Source organism: Callionymus lyra, chromosome 6 (genome assembly GCF_982586985.1).
Source record: "Callionymus lyra chromosome 6, fCalLyr1.hap1.1, whole genome shotgun sequence".
Lineage (NCBI taxonomy): Eukaryota > Metazoa > Chordata > Actinopteri > Syngnathiformes > Callionymidae > Callionymus > Callionymus lyra.
This window is the reverse complement of record NC_141823.1, coordinates 3,043,248-3,064,542: the sequence shown is the minus strand read 5'-3', so window position 1 is coordinate 3,064,542 and position 21,295 is coordinate 3,043,248.

Genomic DNA, 21,295 nt, shown 5'->3' with positions numbered 1-21,295 from the left:
AGTACATCAGGACCGGGAGTGAGTACATCAGGACCTGGAGTGAGTACATCAGGACCTGGAGTGAGTACATCAGGACCTGGAGTGAGTACATCAGGACCTGGAGTGAGTACATCAGGACCTGGAGTGAGTACATCAGGACCTTGAGTAAGTACATCAGGACCTGGAGTGAGTACATCAGGACCTGGAGTGAATACATCAGGACCTGGAGTGAATACATCAGGACCTGGAGTGAGTACATCAGGACCTGGAGTGAGTATATCAGGACCTGGAGTGAATACATCAGGACCTGGAGTGAGTACATCAGGACCTGGAGTGAATACATCAGGACCTGGAGTGAGTACATCATGACCTGGAGTGAGTACATCAGGACCTGGAGTGAATACATCAGGACCTGGAGTGAGTACATCAGGACCTGGAGTGAATACATCAGGACCTGGAGTGAGTACATCAGGACCTGGAGTGAGTACATCAGGACCTGGAGTGAGTACATCAGGACCTGGAGTGAGTACATCAGGACCTGGAGTGAGTACATCAGGACCTGGAGTGAGTACATCAGGACCTGGAGTGAGTACATCAGGACCTGGACCTACTTACAGTGATGACTGAGGACGAGAGGATACAGTGATGAATGAGAGGATACAGTAATAACTGAGGACGAGAGGATACAGTGATGAATGAGAGGATACAGTGATGACTGAGGATGAGAGGATACAGTGATGACCGAGGATGAGAGGATACAGTGATGACCGAGGATGAGAGGATACAGTAATGACTGAGGATGAGAGGATACAGTGATGAATGAGGACAAGAGGATACAGTGATGACCGAGGATGAGAGGATACAGTAATGACTGAGGATGAGAGGATACAGTGATGAATGAGGACGAGAGGATACAGTGATGACCGAGGATGAGAGGATACAGTGATGACTGAGGACGAGAGGATACAGTGATAAATGAGGACGAGAGGATACAGTGATGACCGAGGATGAGAGGATACAGTAATGACTGAGGATGAGAGGATACAGTGATGAATGAGGACGAGAGGATACAGTGATAAATGAGGACGAGAGGATACAGTGATGACCGAGGATGAGAGGATACAGTGATGACCGAGGATGAGAGGATACAGTGATAAATGAGGACGAGAGGATACAGTGATGACCGAGGATGAGAGGATACAGTGATGACCGAGGATGAGAGGATACAGTGATGAATGAGGACAAGATGATACAGTGATGACTGAGGATGAGAGGATACAGTGATGAATGAGAATGAGAGGATACAGTGATGACCGAGGATGAGAGGATACAGTGATGAATGAGAGGATACAGTGATGACTGAGGACGAGAGGATACAGTAATGGCTGAGAATGAGAGGATACATTGATGAATGAGGACAAGATGATACAGTGATGATTGAGGACCAGAGGATACAGTGATGACTGAGGATGAGAGGATACAGTAATGACTTTGGACGAGGGGATACAGTGATGACTGAGGATGAGAGGATACAGTGATGACTGAGGATGAGAGGATACAGTGATGACTTTCCAGAAGAACCACACAAACACAGACCAGATTCACCTGCACATGAAGAGAAGGAAAAGAGATCAATTTTCTCAATAACTGGTTGAATAAAAAAATGTATGAATCTGAAAATAAGATCTTGACCCTGAATAAGCAGCAGTAATTAATCGTAATTTATAGTAATTAATAGTAATAATAAAATAAAAAGGCCAGCATTCCGCGACGACTTAAACGTGAGCAGACATTGGTTCATCTAGTCTGAGGGTGATTGTCTTCCTGCTCTGAAGACAAAGGCAGAGTTGAAGGAGAGCTGGAGGGACTCGTTCTTCTGCTCAGCTATCAGTGGCTGCTGTCAGCGCCGCGATAAACCAAAAAGTCTTTTCTCCCCTAACAAGCTCAGCAGGACCTTCGGTGTGTGGAGGGCTGAGGAGAAGCTCCGTCTCCAGAGGTGACAGTTGCTGTCGGCCCATCAATCAGTCAGAAGTCTGCCCGCCGACGGAGCCTCGACAAGGGCACGTTTCAGATCCGTCACCGGCGCCAGAAAGTGGCGTCTGATGAAACACAGGCGCCTGCAAATCATTCCACGCTAACAACGCCGAGTCGTGTCAGGTGCCTCGCTTTCCATGTCACCGCCGTGTCTCTGATCAAAGACAACAATGTCAATTTAGGGAGGAACTGCTGTGCAGTAATGTCTGATGAAACACTCAGAAAGTTGTTGCACCTTCGCTCCCCTTCCCACCCGCCGCCGCCGCCGCCGCCACTCGATCCGACGTGACGGCTGACGGAGCGACAGCAGCCGATGGGAAGCAAAACGGGAGACGCCGGCGTGACACGATGCTCTCGACGCCACTGCAGGTAATTTGGTGGAGCGGCGGCGATAACTTGTCCTCGCCTCCCGCTGACGCGTCAGATTGTGACTCGCCGTGAGACAGGAAACAGTTTTACCACCAACGAGCTTCTGAATATTGAGAGAAATCTGTTGCCTCGTCAAGGCGCGGACGTTTCATTTATTAACGGGAATTGAGTTTCCAGGAACAAAAAGTTTCTTTGATGGGTGGTGTTACGACAGAACTTGACTCAGATATGTTTGCAACTGGGCCTCTGTGTGGAGGGGGGTCCTAGGGGGTCCTCGGGGGTCCTAGGGGGTCCTCGGGGGTCCTAGGGGGTCCTAGTGGGTCCTCGGGGTCCTAGGGGGGCCTAGGGGGTCCTAGGGGGTCCTAGTGGGTCCTCGGGGGTCCTCGGGGGTCCTAGGGGGTCCTAGGGGGTCCTCGGGGGTCCTCGGGGGTCCTAGGGGGTCCTCGCGGGTCCTCGGGGGTCCTCGGGGGTCCTCGGGGGTCCTCGGGGTCCTCGGGGGTCTCGGGGGTCACTTGCGACCAGCGACATGATGTTGTTGTCTACGTTTCTACGAGTGCAGGCAGAGCTAGAGACTCCTTTCTATCTTAACAGACAGTTAAGAATATAGATTATCTTATCCAATCAGCGACGCTCCGAAATGCTTTGATGAAGCAGAAAATCAAGGTCAAAAACCAACAAAACAACTTGTTTAGCTGGTTATTGGTTCAGTTCCATGTATGACTGTGTAGTTTCTTCAATGGAGTGAAGGAATTGAAATTACTTTAAATCGTATTGAAGTCTTTTATTTCAAAACTGTGATAATATTTACTTGACGTTTAAACAATGAACAATTAGACGCAGCTCTGGGTAGTTTTGTGTAACTTACATTTTTTTTACTAACTATAAATAACTAGTGATGACACATCGACTTCAAACTAGTTGAATGACTCTGAATTTTGTGACAAAAACAAAGTTAAAGTGATGTTATTTATACACAAAAAACAAAGTTAAAGTTATGTTATTTATACACAAAAAACAAAGTTAAAGTTATGTTATTTATACACAAAAAACAAAGTTAAAGTTATGTTATTTATACACAAAAAACAAAGTTAAAGTTATGTTATTTATACACAAAAACAAAGTTAAAGTTATTTTATTTATACACAAAAACAAAGTTAAAATAATGTTATTTACAAACAAAAACAAAGTTAAAGTTATGTTATTTATAAACAAAAAAAAGTTAAAATAATGTTATTTACAAACAAAAACAAAGTTAAAGTTATGTTATTTATACACAAAGTTAAAGTTATGTTATTTACAAACAAAAACAAAGTTACATTTATGTTATTTACAAACAAAAACAAAGTTAAAGTTATGTTATTTACAAACAAAAACAAAGTTAAAGTTATGTTATTTACAAACAAAAACAAAGTTAAAGTTATGTTATTTACAAACAAAAACAAAGTTACATTTATGTTATTTACAAACAAAAACAAAGTTACATTAAGTTATTTACAAACAAAAACAAAGTTAAAGTTATGTTATTTACAAACAAAAACAAAGTTAAAGTTATGTTATTTACAAACAAAAACAAAGTTAAAGTTATGTTATTTACATACAAAAACAAAGTTAAAGTTATGTTATTTATATCATATTTCATTACAATGATTCATTACCTCATCAGTTTCATCCTTCATTCATCAATAAAGTCTGGAAACACAACATCCATCAACTGATACAAACCAGGACATGGAAACTTTTGCGACATGTATTGAGTGCTCATGGTGAAATGAAGAATCGCTTTAAAGTAAAAATATAAAAAGGACTATTGTATTTGAAACAAAATGTTCTTTTGTGATGAAAAGTGAAATTGTAAATGAAAAAAGATCATTTTCTCTCCTGAAAATGCATCGAGAAAAAGAGGAACTTTTAAAGGATCAGCAGTTCAGCTTCTGACTGACATGTGAAAACGTATTGATGGATATTTATTAATGGATCAGTCGTCACTAAAGTCTCAGTGTTTGGTTTATTGTCTCAATGCAAGAAAAACAATCATCTTTTGAACTGAAAATATGCTTCCATTGTATCAGTAACACGTCATGACATCATCTTGTTTCAATATATATATATGTATATATATATATATATATATGTATATATATATATATATATATATATATATATATATATATATTTATAAATGACCATTGAATTCAAAGTTATTTATGGTTTATATTTCAATAGTGTGTATTAAAGACAATTATTCAATGTTTTATTTTACAATTTTCACTCAAATATTCACAGTGTTTATTCATTTGTGTGCTGCAGTTAAACTTCCATTGAATCAGAACATCTAATATTCATCCAACGATCATTTATATGGCTTTGATTGTATAGATAACGATTTATAAGATAAAATAATTCTATAAAATCACACATACAAAACAATAAAAAAAGAACAATCCTAAAAAAAAGAAATATAATTCACTTTTGTGAAGGTCTGGTCTCTCCGGTGACCCCTGGACCACTTGAGTTTGAGACCCTGGACCACTTGAGTTTGAGACCCTGGACCACTTGAGTTTGAGACCCTGGACCACTTGAGTTTGAGACCCTGGACTAGTATAGTTTGAGACCCTGGACCAGTAGAGTTTGAGACCCTGGACCAGTAGAGTTTGAGACCCTGGACCACTTGAGTTTGAGACCCTGGACCAGTAGAGTTTGAGACCCTGGACCACTTGAGTTTGAGACCCTGGACCAGTAGAGTTTGAGACCCTGGACCAGTAGAGTTTGAGACCCTGGACCAGTAGAGTTTGAGACCCTGGACCACTTGAGTTTGAGACCCTGGACCAGTAGAGTTTGAGACCCTGGACCACTTGAGTTTGAGACCCTGGACCACTTGAGTTTGAGACTCTGGACCAGTAGAGTTTGAGACCCTGGACCAGTAGAGTTTGAGACCCTGGATCACTTGAGTTTGAGACCCTGGACCAGTAGAGTTTGAGACCCTGGACCACTTGAGTTTGAGACCCTGGACCAGTAGAGTTTGAGACCCTGGACCAGTAGAGTTTGAGACCCTGGACCACTTGAGTTTGAGACCCTGGACCAGTAGAGTTTGAGACCCTGGACCAGTAGAGTTTGAGACCCTGGACCAGTAGAGTTTGAGACCCTGGACCAGTAGAGTTTGAGACCCTGGACCAGTAGAGTTTGAGACCCCGGACCAGTAGAGTTTGAGACCCTGGACCAGTAGAGTTTGAGACCCTGGACCAGTAGAGTTTGAGACCCCGGACCAGTAGAGTTTGAGACCCTGGACCAGTTGAGTTTGAGACCCTGGACCAGTAGAGTTTGAGACCCTGGACCAGTAGAGTTTGAGACCCTGGACCAGTAGAGTTTGAGACCCTGGACCAGTAGAGTTTGAGACCCTGGACCAGTAGAGTTTGAGATCCTGGACCACTTGAGTTTGAGACCCTGGACCAGTAGAGTTTGAGACCCTGGACCACTTGAGTTTGAGACCCTTGACCAGTAGAGTTTGAGACCCTGGACCAGTAGAGTTTGAGACCCTGGACCAGTAGAGTTTGAGACCCTGGACCAGTAGAGTTTGAGACCCTGGACCAGTAGAGTTTGAGACCCTGGACCACTTGAGTTTGAGACCCTGGACCAGTAGAGTTGGAGACCCTGGACCAGTAGAGTTTGAGACCCTGGACCAGTAGAGTTTGAGACCCTGGACCACTTGAGTTTGAGACCCTGGACCAGTAGAGTTTGAGACCCTGGACCACTTGAGTTTGAGACCCTGGACCAGTAGAGTTTGAGACCCTGGACCAGTAGAGTTTGAGACCCCGGACCAGTAGAGTTTGAGACCCTGGACCAGTAGAGTTTGAGACCCTGGACCACTTGAGTTTGAGACCCTGGACCAGTAGAGTTTGAGACCCTGGACCAATAGAGTTTGAGACCCTGGACCAGTAGAGTTTGAGACCCTGGACCAGTAGAGTTTGAGACCCTGACACCGTGACTCAACACCAGTCTTTCTACTTCTTATCAATCTTTTTGTCAAACGTGAAGATTCCTCAGCTCTGGCTCTGATCATGGAGTCGACGTGACTCGACCCCGAACCTTCTGAGGAGCTTCTCAGCGACTGAATGAAGACACTTCACTGTCAGACTGTGAGCGTGACCTGCTGGATCTCCATCCTTGAGTGGATGAAAGAATCTACAGTGAAGTGTGTTTGAAGCACTCGAGTGACTGACTGGACTTTTATAGAGAAGACAAAAGCGCTGATGGTGTCATAAGACCTCGTGAAGGAACATCAGGAAACTAAAAGGCAAACACAGGAACGATAGAGAAGGTCGACGCGAAGGTTCAAGCATCGAATGAAAGATACTAGAGCTGTTTCTCAAATACTTCTCTGAGTGCACTGGTTAGTATCATCAGGATAGTGTACGTACTAACTAGTAACTAATCCTCCACAGATAGTTTGTCTCAAATCAAACTCTGCTGCTACACGCTAACAGGAAATGACGCGACAGCTTCTTCTTCTACTACTATTTAAGGATGATTTCAAGCAGCTGTAGGAACACTATCGCCACCTGCTGGCAGCACGTTTGGTTTCAAGAAATATTGACGAGATATTTACGCCGGTATCATCAAAATACACCTGGAAGTATATGAATATACATAGATATATAAATGTATATATATATCTATGTATGTTTTTGGACTGTGGGAGGAAAGCGGAGTGCGACACGGGGAGAACATACTAACTCCACACTCACTGAGAGGTCATGAGTTGGCTTGGCCTGGAATCGAACCAGCAACCTTCTTTCTGTGAGGCGACCGCGCGACCACTGTGTTGAATAAAGATTTTATTAGATAAAGATGTACTTTTGTGTCCAGAAACTTTTTCATGAGATATTTTAACGTAGTCAAAATCTGTTTCAAAACACAAACATCAAACTGATTTGAAAATGTAATTAATTCTTGGCAATAAATGCTTCATTATCATAAAATATCATATTATCATTTATTTATTTTTTCCACGATGGTAAAATCCCCAAAAATGTACACAGTGGCAACAATTGATGAGTTCACTGAGAGGGAGCCAGACAAAGATATATTGTTACAGTGAAGCAGGCACCACTCAATGTAAATGGATCAGAACCTGTGGACTCGTGGTGAAGAGAAACAGCATCAGATCAGTGAAGGTCACGGTAGGATCAACACCAGGTGATAACGCTCGACATGTGGTCCAAGGAAGAACCGGGTCCAGGTCCGCCAGAGAGCCACAGCAGAACTCCCACGTTCCACTCGCGTTGCCGCGTGAACGAGCTCGGAGATTAATAAGTTGTTAAACGATTCCTCCGCGTTGAGATCTTCCGGTGGCGTCAGCTGTTCCGAGGATTATCGCTCGTGTTCGGAAGCTTCTCCGGAATCAAACCTGGAGCACGTTCTCTGATGGCATCTCTGGACCCGGGACTCGTCATGAATTATTCAGAGAAGGAAGTGTTGCTCTCGCAGTTTGAGTGAAACTCTTATATCGGAAGAAAGAGAAAAGAACCTGATGATCGGAACCTTCGAGCAACAGCTGGACTGTTACGTGTTTTCACAGCATAACACCTTCGTTTCTCAAGTGTCTGGAAAATAATCAAACGATGATAAGTGATAAATAAATAAATATATATAAATATGATACATGAAAACCTTTTTTTCAAATAGTTCACACTTTTTTAACTGTATTTTTTCACACAACGTAGGAGTCTTTGCACGAATGACCGATTTAAACATCAACCAAAGATCAACTCTGGTGTCATGTAGTGAATGTTCTTCAAGACGCAGTAACTTCTCATCATGACCATGTTTTACACTTTATTACTTTATAAAGTTGCTCTAAAATCTGGACGAACGAGAGGTTACGAGAGTCCATGATGACGTAATAATGGCTTCACTCCTCCTCCAGCTGTAATCACACCTTGTTTATACAACGAGTCCCTTGGAGGTGGAGATCATTGATGACACGTGGTGACAAACCTCCATGTTTGACCAATCACATCCATCCATCCATCCATCCATCCATCCATCCATCCATCCATCCATCCATCCATCCATCCATCCATCCATCCTTCCATCCATCCATCCATCCATCCATCATCCATCCATCCATCCATCCATCCATCCATCCATCCATCATCCATCCATCCATCCATCCATCCATCCATCCATCCATCCATCCATCCATCCATCATCCATCCATCCATCCATCCATCCATCCATCCATCCATCCATCCATCCATCCATCCATCCATCCATCCATCCTTCCATCCATCCATCCATCCATCCATCCATCCATCCATCATCCATCATCCATCCATCCATCCATCCATCCATCCATCCATCCATCCATCCATCCATCCATCCATCCATCCATCATCCATCCATCCATCCATCCATCCATCCATCCATCCATCCTTCCATCCATCCATCCATCCATCCATCATCCATCCATCCATCCATCCATCCATCCATCCATCCATCCATCCATCCATCCATCATCCATCCATCCATCCATCATCCATCCATCCATCCATCCATCCATCATCCATCCATCCATCCATCCATCCATCCATCCATCCATCCATCCATCCATCCATCCATCCATCCATCCATCCATCCATCCATCCATCCTTCCATCCATCCATCCATCCATCCATCCATCCATCCATCCATCATCCATCCATCCATCCATCCATCCATCCATCCATCCATCCATCCATCCATCCATCCATCCATCCATCCATCCATCCATCCATCCATCCATCATCCATCCATCCATCACGACTTCTCTGAGTTAAAACAATCTAATTCACAAGTTTCTCGCACTTTTCAACTGATACCAAAAGATGTTTTTTTGTAAACACCCGTAGTTACACAACCTTGACAACACAATCAACACACGTCATTCTCCATCACTTCTACGCCTGTCAATCAAACAGTGATTTGTTGGGCTTGAGGCCCGAGAGGTTGCGAGTTCAATCCCAGCTGGTGACGAGCAAGACACTTAAATCCTGATAAGTTCTTTGCTCCTGACGATTGGGCCGGCGCCGCGTCGCAGCCTACTGCCATCGGAGTGAGAATAGAACTGGTGAAAGTTAATAGTTAATATTCCTTTATTCCATAGATAGTTATTTAAAAAATATTTATATGAACATCTGGCTTCAAATTGACGTTTTTCATCCTTTCTTCAAATTTAAAAATGTGTTTTTCTCAGAGCGATGTCAACCATTAGAACCAGAACCACCGCGAGCGTAGAGTCATGACTCTCCACCGCCGATGACTCTTCATCCTGTAATTGAGTCTCCAGCTCCTGTGGATCTTCTAGGACGTAAAGAAAGGTATAGAACGCTGGTGAAACCACACTCGTGGCCGAGATAACATCTGAAGTGACACTGAAGGAGCAGAGATAGTGTTAATGGAAAAGGAGACAAAAGAGGTTTTGAAGAGCAGAAAAAAACACAATAAGAGGAGATAAAAGGAGGTGAAGTCACAGATGTGAGCAGATTACAGAAGAAAAAGAAAAAAGCTTTTTATAGACAAGTAGTTAAGACGAATATTATTTTCTCAATGTATTTCCCTTTTTTTTTCACGTCACAAATGCATGATCGTGTGAACATAATATCTTCTACTAACCAATGCATTTAGAACGTTTTATTAACTCACAGGTCAAATTATAACAACACTTTTATTTGAGTATTTATTTCCTCTCAAAAGCATTGTATTCAGTTAGTTAAATAAATGTTTAATTTTAAATTCAATAAATGTAATGAACGGCTTAATAAACGTCATGAAATATTTACTCTATTTTCTCCTTTATTCATGTTTATTTTTCTTCTTTCTATTGCTTGACGGCCCCTTACGACTAATGTGGCCCTTGAGCAGTTTAGCTTCAACCTGTCGTAGACTGTAGTGAGGAACCTTAAAACTAAACATGTAGTCATTAGATCAATTGTTATTACACTTTAAAAATATATATAATAATGTGCAGAATTTAATAGATAATTCTTAATACATGTGATACTAATCAACGATTGTATACGTTAAAAATATATATTTTCAACATCTTTGTCAAATAATTAGAGTAAAAATGTAGGTAAAGTTGAACAAAAATGAGCAGCAAAATAAAAAAGATGTATTTTGGTGAAACTCTGACCCTGAGAGGACCTGAAAGACAGTCAGAGGATTCATTCCTTTTCATTTTATACTATTTTTATGTAAAAAAAAAGTCATGGAAGAAATACGAGGTATCATGGAATCTCTTTCTAAATCTATGTTTTATTGTTTTCACGATGAATACTTCAGTTCTGGTCCAGAAGTCGAGACAAACCTCATGTTAATCAGAGCTGATCATGTTCACGACTGAAGCTTCTTCTCGCTGAAGAGATTCTGCACAAACACTGACCACCTGAGAAGGTCTTCTGTGTTTTGTCTTTTGACGATAGAGAAGCAGTTTTATCCTGTGTTCAAGAAACAATCCATCCGTCCGTCCATCCATCCATCCGTCCGTCCGTCCGTCCGTCCATCCATCCATCCATCCATCCGTCCGTCCGTCCGTCCGTCCGTCCGTCCGTCCGTCCGTCCGTCCGTCCATCCAGCCGTCCGTCCGTCCATCCATCCATCCATCCATCCATCCATCCATCCATCCATCCATCCATCCATCCATCCATCCATCCATCCATCCATCCAGCCGTCCGTCCGTCCGTCCGTCCGTCCGTCCGTCCATCCATCCATCCATCCATCCATCCATCCATCCATCCATCCATCCATCCATCCATCCATCCTGAGGCGAGAACAACACCAAGATTTTTTTTTTAACCTCTGACTCAAAACATATTTTCTTATCCAACTTTTGGAAAGAAACCAAAAAGGCCAAACATCTCATGACTTTACGTCAACTTTTCTGATTCTGATTCAGTTACTGAGAATCAAAACTCAAAAAATACATTTTATTTTTATTTTCGAACATGTTCCAAAGATTTTATTATTTGTACATACAAAATAAGGAAATATACATGAAAACAAAGCAAAAGCAAAAGAAAACAACAAGACTTTAGTTCGAAAAAGATGAAGGAAGCATACAGTACCATATTTTCATTTCCTACCCGTAATAATTGTACTTTATCTGTCATTTATGTTCCCTTTTGTCTCACTTCCTGGTTTTATTGTGAAAGTCCTGATCCCTTTCTTGTTTACTTCCTCTTGTGCTCCTGATCTGATCGTTCTGATTTGTGTCACCTGTGTCTCCGTCTCACCTGTTCCCCTCGATTGTTGTTTAAAACCCAGTTCCTGTCGTGACGTCAACCCTCTGATACGTGTTGCTTTGTGTTAGCACATGTTTTATCAGTGTCTTGTGCTGCTCTTTCTGTTAATAAATCATCTTGTTCTTCGCTCCTGATTCTGCCTCTGCATCTGGGTTCTACGTCATTTGGTGCTCCGCCCTCTAACCGCTACGCTATTGGTTTATCCTCAAGGCCCAGCACCAACTCGTAGAACCTGAGATTATGACGATAACTCAGGGGTTTTCCTGCCCGATTTGAACTTTACTGTGTTCACGACAAAAAATCCAAAAATATTTCATTTTAGTTTCATGTTTTTCTGTCAAGATACACAGTTAAGCTGCAACACAAATATGAAAATAATTGTTATTTTTAAAATTATTATTGAAACAAGACTGAACTTCTGTCCAATTTAATTTAAAATGTTCTTTTTGTTTTAAAAAAAAAAGTTCCTAAACCACTGGGTCGTGAGGTTCTGGTCCGTGGATCATTTGTCACGAGGCCCCAAAGAAAGAATAATTCAATGATGAATTGATTCTAAGAATCGGTTTTGTGTCATAAAGATTCACAAGAAGACAAGTTATAATCAGAAAAAAGTACATTTACAGGTAAAATATGGGATTAAAGGTAAAAAAAAGGACTAATAACGACTATTATCGTTGAATCACAAACCTTTACAATCCTGATGATAACATTTAATGCAAACACTTTTACTTTTGTCACATTAAAGATAAATATTAACCTGGTGTTTATTCTCTCTTAAAATAAAGATATATGTGAGTTTAGTCAAGATTACAACAACTTCTGGTAGTTTCTCTCATCAAGATATTAACTTTTACATTTCAGTCTTTAAAACAAGTAAAATTCAAAACAAATGTTCTGTTTGTTAGTAATTGGATGATAAACAAGTTCTATATGTGGTTGTTTAGTTTCCAGTATCGTTAGAGCCGGACGTGTAAATATTAGAAAAACAACTGTCGGCTCGAATCTAAATCTCGACAGCGAGCGCGTCAGCGTTTACATCGAAGACGGAAAAGCGCCTCCGGAAAACAACGTCGTCTAACTGTGATATATGCCTCAATTAAGCCGCTGGAAATTTACATAAAAAACAAAAACAACTTCAATTAGCGCATGAGCAACGACCGCCGGCGTCTGATTGCACAAACACACAAGCGCGCGCCATAAACATCATTTAGCAGAAGTTTAATTTTGTGTTTGGGAAATTGAATCCACGGGCAGCGAGACGTCGACGTGGGAAGACGCTTGATGGATCGCAGGAAAGTAATCTGCCATTTGTTGCTCCTCCACCGACTCAAGCACCGCAGGAGCGATCGATTATTTCAGACGTCGTGGTTGTTCTGCGCTCGTGTCGCGGGTTTTACTTCATCTGTCCGCAGGGATTCGGTTCGGGGTTGTTGGTTCGAGTCCAGGTTGTACTGCCTCCTGATAACAGCTTCATTTTACTCACGATCCACGGAATATTGATCGTCTGAATAAAACATTAACATTTTGAACATTCCCAGGTCGCTTCTAATGATTCATCCTCCTTTCGTTTTTGGCACTTTTCACGTCCCGCACCGTTGAGAACATACGAACAAAAAAAAAACATCAAAAAGTGCGGCTCGATCGAAATCGCACTGATATTATTTTCTCATCAGAAATTGCGATAAATTTCCCGTAAGGAATGAACGGTTCCGGGTCAAAAAAGTCGTAAATCTGCAACTTTTTTTCCCAAACATGTGCTTCTCTGGCAAACGTTTACGTAGAAACTCTGTTCAAAGTTTAAAATATAGATAAAAGTCTTAATTATCAACGTGGGATTCAACTCGTTTGTAGCTTTCGTAGTTTTTTCGTCACAGGGAAAAATGCAACAGCAACACTCTCGCGATTTCCCGAAGGGGAATTTTCTAGTTAGCAACGTTGTTGTTTTTCACAGATTTATTTTCTTTTTTTTTTTGTATATAGTTTATTTCAGTTCTATATTTGAAGGTATGATCTGTTTTATGAAGCAATTTAGTATATTTTTTTTATGTTGAAAGGTTAAATTATAATTCATTTTTATTTAAAATGAATTATTTATTTTTTTTACACATAGATTTTAATATTCTGATTCCAACAATTCAAAAATAAATCTTTCTATTATATAGTTCTATATTTTTAATGAAAAGTATTTTGAATTCAATATAAAATGTTGGTATAACCAGACATTACCAATAGAATACTGAGCTACTTGATTTATTAGTAATTTTCAGCGCGTCACACGATTGGCTCGAACTTTGATCAAGTATTGATCTAATTATGAATAAAAAAAGAACAGAAAAATTAATTGTAATAAATCCCTTGTGGGGCTCATGAGGAGCTGGAATCTATCCCAGTTTCTTAGGGCAGGCGGTGGGGAGGCCCCGGCCAGAACGCCATATAATTAATAATTAATATCATTAATTATAGGAACGAGAAACAAAGACAATAATACGCCTCGTAGCATTCTTAGTTTAAAGAGATTTTATTCTCAAACGGTTCTCATGAGGTACAAGTTAGACTTTTAAATCTAGCTTTATATTTGCATTTACTGCTGGTGTTCCACAAGGCTCTGTCCTGGGATCCTTCCTCATTTAGGAAAATATATCTGTGTTTTTTTAAACATTATATAAATATCTTAAAACACTTATAATGGCAATGTAAGTTTATCATTTCCATTTTCTAACATGACTTATTACATGTACATAAAAGTACACAAAAATTAATAAAGTCTAGCTAAACTAGCTTTTATAAACCAGCTTTTATTGATTAAAATCATGTATTTCTTCTGATCATTTGTATGTTTTAGTTAAATATATGTATTGTGTTGTAAAAAGTCTTGCCTATTTAAGTTGTTTACAAGCATTTGTACTATTTTTTACAGCATTTTTGAAGATGTCAAACATCTGAAGCAGAAAACAAGGATTCGACCCATGAGTCGGATACGTTTGAGATTCACAATAAACACTCTAAACCCAGAGAGAGACAACACGTCTCTCGACAACTTTTCCGACTCTATCACAGAGGTTTGAGTGACAGTCGAGCCTCGTCCTGATCGTCCTCCTCCACGTCCCTGCGGAGACACGTGTCCATCATCAGCCGAGCTTGATGTGAGCAGATCATTCCAGCGTCTTCACTCATCTGGACACAGAAGACGACACCTCGGTGGACCATCCAGCTAATGCCCTCCGTCACATGAGGAACATTCAAGCGTACATTGTGGGCGACGACCCGAAGTCCAAGAGTTCATCTTTGCTTAAGTAATGTCTTAAGGTTGTATGGAATTGAACCCACGAGGATTCCGGAGACTCATGCGTCTCCTACTGACCTCCATAGAGGAGAGCGATGGATCGTGGGCAGAAGAACAGTTTGAACGAGAAAGAACCAACTGTGGTAGTTGAGGATCACTCAGGAGCAACTTGTGTTTGTGTTGTTACGTTGTGTTGTTATGATCCCTCCCTCAGGATAAAGGTGACCTTGGTACCTTCCAAACCAACCTTAACAATACAGTGTCTTCACTGCACAACTGTTTCATGAAACAGAGTCTTCACTACACAGCTGTTTCATGATACAGTGTCTTCACTACACAACTGTATCATGATACAGTGTATTCACTACACAACTGTATCATGATCGAGTGTCTTCACTTCAATACTGTATCATGATACAGTGTATTTACTACACAACTGTTTCATGATACAGTGTCTTCACTACACATCTGTATCATGATACAGTGTATTCACTACACAGCTGTATCATGATACAGTGTATTCACTACACAACTATATCATGATACAGTGTCTTCACTACACAACTGTATCATGATACAGTGTCTTCACTACACAACTATATCATGATACAGTGTCTTCACTACACAACTTTATCATGATACAGTGTCTTCCCTACACAACTGTAACATGATACAGTGTCTTCACTACACAACTGTTTCATGATACAGTGTCTTCACTACACAACTGTATCATGATCGAGTGTCTTCACTTCAATACTGTATCATGATACAGTGTCTTTACTACACAACTGTTTCATGATACAGTGTCTTCACTACACAACTGTATCATGATACAGTGTCTTCACTACACAGCTGTATCATGATACAGTGTATTCACTACACAACTATATCATGATACAGTGTCTTCACTACACAGCTGTATAATTAAACAGTGTCTTCACTACACAACTGTATCATGATACAGTGTATTCACTACACAACTATATCATGATACAGTGTCTTCACTACACAGCTGTATAATTAAACAGTGTCTTCACTACACAACTGTATCATGATACAGTGTCTTCACTACACAACTGTATCATGATACAGTTTCTACTACAGAACATGCTAACATACTTCTAATGTCCTCATAACTGGATTAACTCCCTTCACACTTCTAAACGTAATGATTGTTCACAAACTAACAAGCGCCTCCATATTAGCTGCAGCTTCACAGGTATTTCAGTTCAGAGGATTTTACCGCCTCAGGTTTGTTGAAAAAATCTTGTCGCGACACGAGAGTCATTAGAATCAGGAGACGAGGTGTGAATTGGTGTCAAACAGCAGGTGTAGACACGTGCCGACAGCTCAGCGGGAGCTCGACAATTGAAGTCACAGTTGGTCCACATTTTCTCGCCTGATTGTCCTCTTCAGCATCACTCAAGTGCAGATTACACCTCCTTAAAATCAGAGGCTTCTATGCCTGCTTAACTAGATCCCCAACAGGCAAGTGTTCTAATTGCTGGTTTGAACAGTGAGGATGATTACAGGTACAATTCCGTGTCACTGGCTCTGACTGAGAAGAAAACACACAGGAATATGTATCTGTCGCGCAGCCTCGTGTCAAACGGCCTGATTAGGGTCGTTCAGTTTTTTGACTCTTGACTCGCTTGGATGTCTGGGTCGACTGTGGGCTCGGTCTGGGCTCCAGACTTCTAGATGTTTCCTGTGGAGCACAAAGGTTAGAAAGCTTCAAACACCGCGGCTGGACGGCAGACGTTCCAGTCAAACATACTGGACCAGGAGCAGCAACATCTGCTGCTGGTGGAGGTCTGCTGATGAACCCCTTTATGTCAAACTGTTAGATTAAAATTATTCTATACGTATACGCCATACTTAAATTAATGCTAAAAGATAATCAAAATATAAATTACTCTCTTGATCTAAGAGCCGGAACGTTTGACTACACATTCACAATCAACATTCCACTCCAGACTGATTCACTGGTTCGAGACAAGCTTGGATCAGAATTAGATACGACACCAGTAATTAGAAACATCTGTTTATCTGCAAATCACACCTTAAATCGTAGATCAAAGAACGAAGCAAGACACACCCGGGAAAGGGAGGCTAAAAGACGGAAACCCCCACCCGAGAACATTTGAATGATTAGATTACAAGAAAACAAAAAGAATGTCTCTCTACGGGGGTTTTGAACACAGGGAACTTGAAAGAACCATTTGGCCGGAAAGAGACGACCTCAAGGACGGGAAATTGCCTTAAATATAGTGTCGTTTCTACAGATCGGGACCTTATCTCCCGGTACTATTGACCTGTACAGTCGCCGGGTGAAAGTACGTCCTGTCGATTGTAATTGAAAGCTTGTATTTTGTTTGACTTGAAGCGGCGAATAAACGACGTGAGACACACTCTGGATTGTTCATCTTTCTCCACGAAGCGGAGTATAAGACCCGGGACGGAAGTGACGTCCTGTTGGAGCGACGGAAGCGACTCCGTGTTTTGATTGTTTTAAAACTCATCCACAACCCATCAGAAAGTTACTCCAAGATGTTTTAGTGGCTTTAATGATCCCTTCATCGTTCTCACGTCCCTGTGTATGACAAGCAAACAACTCTCTTCTTGTCTAATGTACTTTGGGAACCCTGAGACTGGACTTTGTTCAGCAGCTGGACCATTCTTAGGTCCCCTTGCTAGCCTGGTCATAATGACTTCAATGAAGGGATTCTTGTCCGTCATGGGGCGCTCAAGATGAAATCATCTCATGTAAAAAATAACACCAAAAATCCAACATTTCCCTGGAAAGAGGGATTAGAATGAAACAGATCGTGGAAAGTGGCGCCCACACTGTCCCAGAAGATGAGAAACCTGTAAATTGATACCTCCTTCTATCGAGCACTTCCTACCTCGACACCTCCAACCTGCTCTACGGTGGCCCCTGAAGACCACCTCGAGTCCTCCTTTGACACCTCCAACCACATCACTGGTGATAGCTCTCGAACATAATCATATTCAGCGACCACACTGTGGCAGTAGGTCCAATGATTGACAGAGTTTCTATTTTACATGTTTTTTTTAAACTTGTCCAATATTTTTTTTTGACAATTGTCTATTAAATGAATGGTTTATATAAACCTGGGCTCGCGGCGGCGCGGTGTGTAGCACACTCGCCTCACCTGTATGTTTATAGGTTTACTCCGGTTTCCTCCCAAAGTACAAAAAACATAAAGAGGTTGAGTTGGAACTTGGGGAAATTGTCCATAGACATAGTGACGTCCTGTCCAGGGTGTCCCGCACCTCTGGCCTGATAACCTCTCAACCCCCATTAAGGGATGAACCTAAAAGACGAATAAATGAATATTTAAACCTCACCAGTGCCTCCTGTTCTCTCCATCCGTCATGACTTTTGATAGAATTTCTACCAACGTTGATCCCAGAACCAAAAACTGAGATTCAATTGATTCTTTTATTTATCCGGCGCTGCTTTCACACTTTTCAAAAGTAAGGACTTGATGCCAACCTTGCAATTTGAAGCTGTTTTCGTACCATTCTTGTATGAAAGGTAGTTATTCAGTACAACATGTTGTTTCCTACTCCATTTCACCAAAAGCTAAAACTGTTCATATTGAGAGCATAAAAGAATCACTTCTCACGTATTTCTTACCAGTGTGTGTTATTTTCCTGTTTCCTTGAAGGCAACTTTAGGGACATTTGTAGTCTATGTAGATATGAAAAGACAAAAACAACTGAAAAAAAGGTTGAATTTACCTTTTTCCCAACAATACCACAATGCATTGTATATTTGTAGCAACTTCACGCTTTTGCAAATATAAACTCTATGTATAAAACACCATTCATTTGCAAGAATAATCAGAATAATGAAACAATCTTTCATGACATTCATGACACTGTTATTGGAAATGAAAAGCCTAATTGTGCTGCACCATTTGCTTTTTGGGAACATTGTGAGACTTATTTTCTTGGTCCGCACTATATTTAGGATCATGACAATGTGTGAACACCTTTTTTTTTCTACATTTACAATAAATCTTTGTAAAGATTTTGGTTCAAAGAATTCTGACTGTGTCACTCACACCCAAGGCGTCTTGGTTTCCAGTAATGAAGCAACTTTGTACCTAAAAAAAAGAAGGACCCCGGGTCTAAATTTAGTGGAAAATTAAAAATAGCGGGTTGGCTTGTGGGGATTGTACCTTAATCAAATAGATTTGCACGTCTCTGGTTTATCAGGAGCTGAAGCTAGTTTCATTCTTCGTCCTGTTGATTATTTTTCTCTCTCTGTTTAAGTCACAAGGTTATCAAGTTTACATATTTCTGAAACTACAAATGTTTCCTTAAACAATGTTGCTGGAAACACAGCGAGGCTACAGCACTAGTGTTTTTGTAACAGCATCTGAATGATAAAGAAAACCCTTGACGCCTTGAATCCTCTTCACGATTACGTTCGAGCAGCTCAACATGTGGAGTTACTATTGCATTTCTTTGAGCCTCTCTGCCTGAAAGAAAGCAGGACACCAAGTATTACCCAACGTCCACATTTCTGTCGCCGTGTTTTATCCCTTCCTGTCATTATGCAGCAATTCCAGTTCTTTTAAAGTCCAACCATCACGGGCTCCATACATCACACTGACTACAGAATCCAGCGCCTCGGGACCAGACCGTACGTCAACCCCTTCCTGAGCATCTCATCTGCAGCAGCCTCAGGTGTGATTCCATAAAGGCAGCGTTTTTTTGATTTACAGGACTATTATCAAGTGATCCGACATCTTTGGTCTGGTGTCAAAAGAGCATATCATTATTCTGTTGTGCGACAAAGCCGTTTGCCAAAGGGGACTGTAATTACAACGTTGTCTGCTTTTCAGTCGACTCCCAGCGAGGGAATTATTTGGTAATCATCCATGTAATTCGCTGCCACTCATTTTTTGACAGCTGAGTGAAAGCATGAGACTGAGGTTTGTCCTTTGGATGTAAAAAAAAAATTGCGGCTAAACAGCCCATCTGTTCCCCGGGCTCCGCATGCATGCCTGATTTCTCCTCGGCGTCAACAGCGCGGAAAAGACAAAAAAGACCTCGGTGCATATACGTCTCCGGCATCATGTTGTGAGTCTCTGCTGGTGGAAGTGTGTCATTATGCCTGATGGCACACAGACAGCAAACAACAACCTCTGTCTCTAAAAGAACTTCATTATTTTTTTACAGCCCCTTATTTTTTTTTTGCTTCTGATACTCTTTGTCGCCATGGAGATGACCCGTCGACATGGACCTCAATTTTTGTGCATTTGGAGAAAATCCCAAAGCAGGATTTAAAGGGAGCAGAGCTGCCGATCCGTGACGCTTTCAGGTTCATGTGGTGCAGGAAGTAAATGCTTGTGGTTCTACGGCAGAACATTGTCTGGTGTAGAGAGTAGACTTGTCCACGGGACGTGTTCTGGGCATGTCCAAGACGGTCCAGGTGTACCCAGGACATGATGGACTAAAAGACCTACTCTACTCTACGTGACTCAACTCGGTTTCTGTTGCTTTTCTACCAGCACGGTTGTCATTTTTGTCATATTTTGAAACTAGTGTCTATGTCCTTTCTGTTTCCTGATGTTCCACGGCGCCTGTTGCTCTCACAGCATCTTGCCAAACAATCAACACATAAGCACATGAGAGTCTAAAGCCACTTTTCCTGCAGCAACAGGCGCCAGATTAGAATCGTCACTTTCTGGTTTGAACGTTCCATGTTTTCTCCGACCTTGTAGATTACATTTTTCTGGTTCATTGTTTTTTTGTCCTCATAGTGACTGAGCCTACCCTTTGTCTTTTTCTTCAGCATGTGTTTTGTTCTAGTCGCCGCGCTCTTGAGTTTTTGTTCGCCGAGTGACTTGTGGTTCGCTTTCAGTTTCCTTTCGAACGCTGATCAGGACACTTAAGAACATTGTTTGTTTTTGGAAACTATTGTGAATAAACATTTTCTCATTCCTTTTTTGGCTGTTGTTTGGTTGTTGCAACTGCACTTGTGTCCGGCTCTAGTAGTACAATAGTACTTCGAAAAAGAAGCCTGGTCTGCTCTGGTTCAAAACCAGCTGAGTCGGCAGTAAAAGGTGACTGCAGGCCACTGACCAACAATCAACAAAAGCAACAAAACCTGTGACCCTAGACCAGGGTCACAAAGCGCTTAAACAATCAAAACAATACTCAATAAGATATATACTTAAAAGTTCAAGATAAAAGGTAGACAAACACAAGAGTCTCAGAGAATCAAGAAAAAGTTCAAATCAAAGTGTTTTGAGATGTTTCTTGAAGGAGTCAGTAGATCATCAAACACAGATGTTTCTTGAAGGAGTCAGTA